Source organism: Tupaia chinensis, unplaced genomic scaffold (assembly GCF_000334495.1).
Source record: "Tupaia chinensis unplaced genomic scaffold, TupChi_1.0 Scaffold144232_1, whole genome shotgun sequence".
NCBI classification, from domain to species: Eukaryota; Metazoa; Chordata; class Mammalia; order Scandentia; family Tupaiidae; genus Tupaia; species Tupaia belangeri.
In genome coordinates, this window is record NW_006204090.1 from 419,456 (window position 1) to 425,451 (window position 5,996).

The window sequence follows — 5,996 nt, forward strand, 5'->3', positions numbered from 1 at the left end:
TGCTAAAAAATAAGAATCAATTTTTGGACTCTAAACGTTAGTCCTAGTCCTTTATGTCATTTTTTTTTTTCAACTTGCTAAAGGATGAATGAGCTCCCTGGAGAGAGAAAAGAGAAAGAAGAGAGAGGGAAGCTCTCCCAGGAGAATGGTTATACTCTAATCCCTTTTCCTCTATTTTTTCTTCCTGGATTTCAGGCATAAACACACACACATACTCAGTGTGCTTTCCTAGCCACTGTGAGACACACAAACACTCAGTCAGCCAGGTGGAATCCAGCCACCTTAACCACCACATCACCAGCTGGTTCATTTTTTCTCTCTCTGATTTTGTGAGACATGGTTTGATAAAATTTTTTGACTTGGAGACTCTGTATTTACCACCAATATCCTTTTTTTTAATTTAATTTAATTTTATTTTATTTTTTTTTTGCCTTAGTGTATATACATTCACCCGAGAGACAAACAGAGACTGAGGGGGGAAGTGAGAAATCAACCCCTCGAGAAATGGTCACATCGTAATCCCTTATGCTTCATTCTCCTCCTGGGATCTTGAACACACGTGCACATGTGCCAGCATGATTTTGAAACCACTGGGTTAGGGACTTTAACTGCAGTCAGCCATGTGGGAGTCCAGCTATGTAACTGCTATGCCATCTGCTGCCCCACCACCTACATTCTTAAAGAATTGCAGATAAGGGCAAACTTCTCTTTGCTAAAGTCTAATTCCTATGATTCCATATACCTATGAAGGAAAAATAAAAACCAGAAAATGATAGTGTAGTTTATACTCTCAAGGCTACTCACTGGAAGACAGAGACTTAATCAGGATGGTAGACCCCTTCCTGATCTCCACATCTTATTAATACATTTTAAAAGATCTATTTATAGCTGTCCCTTTTCCCTGGTATGTTATGATTGGTTTTCAAAAAGAATGCAGAAGATATAAAAAAGAAAAAAAATACAATTAAAGGAAACAGAATAAGCATCAGAACTAGATGTGACAGAAATGTTAGAATTACCAGACCACATATTTTAAAAAATTATGATTATTAAGATAAGGACTCTAGTGAATAAAGTATATAACATGAACAAAGAGACTGGCGGGGGAAGTAGAGAAATAGAGATCTGAAGAAAAATAAATGCTAAAAATCAAAGCACTGAAATGAAAATTAGCTATGCCTTTGGTGAGTGTATGAGTAGATGACATGGCTGAAAAAAACACAGTTTCAGCATGAGGGTATAGCAATAGAAACTTTGAAACTGAAATGTAAAGAAAACAAAGCTTGTTCTAGTCATTTCTGTTGCTCATACAGAAAATTCCTAAGTCTGGGTAAGAAAATAGAGATGTTAAGTCACTATATGGAAGTCTAAGGTCAAGAGACTGTATGTTTCTTGCTGGGGGGAAGGAGGGTCCCAAGGCCACATGGGGTATTAAATTGCAAGAGAACGAGGAAGTGAGTTCAGTATGTTCGTTTGTGTGTATGTCTCTCTTTCTCCTCTCTCTCTGAAACCAACTAAAGTCAATCATAGAAGCTAATCAATAAATCACTCTCAAAAGGCCCACCTTTCAGCACCATGAAGCTATTACATTTCCTATTAATACCTTCAGAAACAAATCTTATCATACAATTTTGGTAAGATACTCAAACCATATTAAAGAAAAAAAAAAGAAAAGAAAAAAGAACAGAAAAAAGACAAATTGAGGGCATTTGTTGCTAGTAGACCTACCTTGCAAGACTAGTGGGACCACCACAAAAAGAGTAGAATACATATAATGGGAATATAAGATGGAGAAGAAGAGTACGAAGAGACAGAAGAAATATTTAAAACAATAACTGAGAGTTTCCCCCAAATTAATGTCGGACACCAAACCGCAGATTCAGGAAGCCCAGAGAATACTAAATAGTGTAAATAGAAAGAATGGAACAAATAAGTAAAAGGCTTAAAAACTAAATATATTCATATCATTTGCATATTTCAGAAAACCTATGAAAATTATATCTTTTTTTTTATTTTTGCTATGGGGTGAATGCACTCTTTGAAAAGACAGAAAGAGACAGAGAGAAAGAAAGCAAGGAATCACCCCCTGGGGGATCAGATGGCCATGCTACAATCCCTTCTTCTCCATTTCCTCTTGGGATCTTGGGCATGTGCACTTGTGTGCTCAGTGTGAGTTTTAAGCTGGTAGGTCTGGGATTTGAACTGAGGTTGGCTATGTGGGAGTCCACCAATGTAACGCTTCTGCCATCTGTTTGTCCCTGATAAAAATATCTTTGATATACAGCAGGTAGCATGGAGGTTAAGTCTCTGAATCTCACATGACTGACTGAGTGGTGGAGTCCTAGATCTGGCAGCATGAAAATCACACCAGGCAAGTGTGCATGGGTGCATTCTCCAAGAGGAGAATGAAGAAGGGATTGCCACTTGGCCATACCCCCAGGGAAGGGGTGAGTACTCACTTTCTCTCTCTCTGTTTCTCTTATCTCTTTGGCAAGCACATGCACCCAGTAGGAAAAAATAAAGAAAGAAAGAAATGAATTAAACATTCTTTAAAAATTCAGAGTGAGAGGAAACTACTTTACCTAAAAAGTTTACCAACTTGGTCCTTCTTGAAGACAAAGTTAAGAATTACTTCCTGCTTCATAGAAATCATGCAAACAGAATCAGTGTGGATTGAAAATATTGAGAGAAAACAAAAAACAAAAAACATTACATTAAATTAGAATTCACTACCCTACAAAGTTAGCCTTGAAAGTAACAAAGAAATAAGATTTGTCTAGATAAACACAAATTGAGGGTGAGACCAGCAGGTGGCATAATGGTTCCTCACTGGACTCCCACATAATGGACCTTGGTTCAAGTCCCAGACCTAGCAGCTTAAAACACAATGGGCAAGCTTGTGTGTGTGTGTGTGTGTTTGTGTGTGTGTGTGTAGAATGGGGGAGAAGGGATTGCAGTATGGCCACTGCCTCAGCTGGTGATTTCTCGCTTTCTGTCTCTCCGGATAGCAAAAATCTCTCAAAAAAAAAATCAAAAAAAAAAACACATAAAAACACACATACACACACACACACACACACACACACAAATTGAGGGAATTTATTGCTAGTAAACCTACCCTACAAGACATTTTGTTAGAGGGAAGGAAGATGATATCGGTCAGAAACTTGGATCAACGTTGAAGGAAGAAGGAGAATAGAAGGAGAAAAGATGACGACAATGATGACTACACTGTAGGAAGAATATGAGAAGGAAAAAAATAAGACTATTCCTTCTGTTTATATTTTTTAAAATATTATTTTAGCTCATGAGACAAATAGCTCCAATACTACTTACTTGTGGACCACATATAAATTCAACATCTACACTTTAGGCTAGCATTTTCATCAGTTCTCTTTGAGGGTATTTCTTTTTTTATCCCATTAGATGATGACACATGAAACTATGTGTTCCCCTTAGAATGACTGCACACACAGGCTGACATTTGGCATCAGGATCGTGTTGGAGATGCTGTTTCTCTGTCTCTCTCTTTCAAGATCTCTCTCATTCATGAAAAAAAGAAATAACTAAGCTTAAATAAAAAAAAAAAAAAAAAGCTCTACGTAGACCAGAATTCAATTTACTCTTGTGTAAATTACAAACTTGTCATTTAATTAGGTTTAGTGATTTTTTTTTTTTTTTTTTTTTTTTGCCAAAGGGCACATGCACTCACCAGAGAGACAGAGAGAGGGATAATGAAAAATCACCCCATGGGTGATGGTCACACCTCAAACCCTTCTTCTCCATTCTACTCCTGGGATTTTTGAGCATACACACACACCCAGCCTGACTTTCAAGCTTTCGGATCTGGGACAATCACGTGGGAGTCTAGATCCTTGACTACCACTCCACCTGCTGATTCCAGATTTCAAATATTTTATCCTTTGAATCAACATTGTAAAGATAAATTGTTCATTTGGTTTTTCACTTTTCCAGACATTGTTTTATTTATTGTTTGATTTTTTAAAACATATTTTATTTAAGGTAAATGGTTTTTATTTTTTTTTCTATTTTCCTAACTCTTTCTACATATTCTTTAATTATCCTTTTAGTTATTTCTGCATCCACTGTTATACCCCTGTTTCCTCTTCATTATTAATTTGCACTTTCATAGTCTTTTCCTTTATGCATCTGTCATATCTCATTATTTTTATTAGCATATTTTAAAAAACAACTTTGAAGTCTGTTAATTCTCTTTTATATCTTTGTGTTTTGTGATATTATGATTTACTCTTGTATATATTATTACCATTCTCTTTTCTTTTAATTTTTCCTTATTTCTTAATTTGGGCACTTAGTTCATTGACATTAAGCTTTCTATTATTAATGAAGCATTTAAATATATTATGTATCTCCTTTTTAAATAATTCCTTTATTTATTATTGTTTTTTTGAAATTTTTTAATTTTATTTTATTATTTTTTTAATTTTCATTTCATTTTCTTCCATACATTCAATCACATTATTATTTGTCTTACAAAATGGATATTTTAACAGGTGAACATTTCTCCCTAAAACCATTGTTAAAACTACAAAGTATCTTTAACAGATAATACCACACGTATGTCCTTCTTATTTATGCTTTTAGCTCTGACCTAAATATTGGTATGAGCTTTTCCTATATTCTTTGTCACAATTCCCATTATGTTTTATCCTTTAATAAATATAATATCTATTCATAATAAATTTGACTTATTCTCTTATTGATGAATAAAGCAATTTATTATTATGGGTTAACTTTTACATTTATTTCTTAAAATTTGTTGCTTTTCTTAACACTATTAACTTTTGTTTTTCATACTTGTCCATGTTTTTATCTGAAATTTGTTCATGTATTTATATAAAATAAATATCAAAATATTAGATCTTTTTTTTTTTGAGAGAGAGATTTTCACTGTAGGGCGCGTGCGCTCGCCAGACAGACAGAGACATAGAGACAGAAAGTGAGAAATCACCCCCCAGGGGGGATGGTCACGCCGCAATCCCTTCTCCTCCATTCTCCTCTCGGGATCTTGGGCATGCACGCACACGCGCCCGGCGTGAGTTTTAAGCCACCGGGTCCGGGACACGAACCGCGGTCGACTACGTGGGAGTCCAGCGACATAGCCATTACGCTAACTGCTGGTTCCCATAAAATATTAGATCTTTTTAAAGAAAATGTAAAAGTTTTAATACAGGTTTGGCATGTTCATAGAATGTGACTGCTAACTTAGACCCATTTTTACCCTTCCTTTATATTCTCAGAGGATTTTTTCTGTATAGTTACTATCATTCTAATTTATGACTGTTTCAAAAGTTTCTTTAGAAAAGTTTTATTTGTAGCACATCCTCAGATTTTTAATTTTTGGAAAAATGTATTTTTTCATTTTTATTCTGAAAAGAGACTTACTAGACATATAATTTTTGGCTTATGATGATTGTATTACAGTATTTCAGGCATAATATTCTAGTCTTTGGAATTTATAATTTCCCTTAAAATTTTACCTGTAAGCCTACTTATAGTTTATTCACAGTATCAAAATTGTTTGTTGACTAATTCTTAGAATTTCATTTATTATTACTGCTTTGTAGTTGCATAGATTGTGATTGGAATTTATTATAAAATCTGAGAATCCATGTTTTTCATCAATTCTATTCTGTATCTAAAAGTTATATATTTTTCCACATTTGCATGATCCTTTTATTATCTTACAAATTTCTCATACTTTTTCTCTCATATTTCATAACGTAAAGCCTATTAATAAATTAGAGACCCGCAGATGGCATAATGGTTACTTCACTGGACTCCCATGTAGTGAACTGCCACCTGAATCTAAGACCCGGTAGCTTAAAATGCACATGGGGTGCACGTGTATGCTTGCTCAATATCCCAAGAGGAGAATGGAGTGGAAGGCATTGTGGCTGGGAGGTGATTTCTCACTTCCTATCTCTCTGGCGAGTGCACACACTCTATAGCAA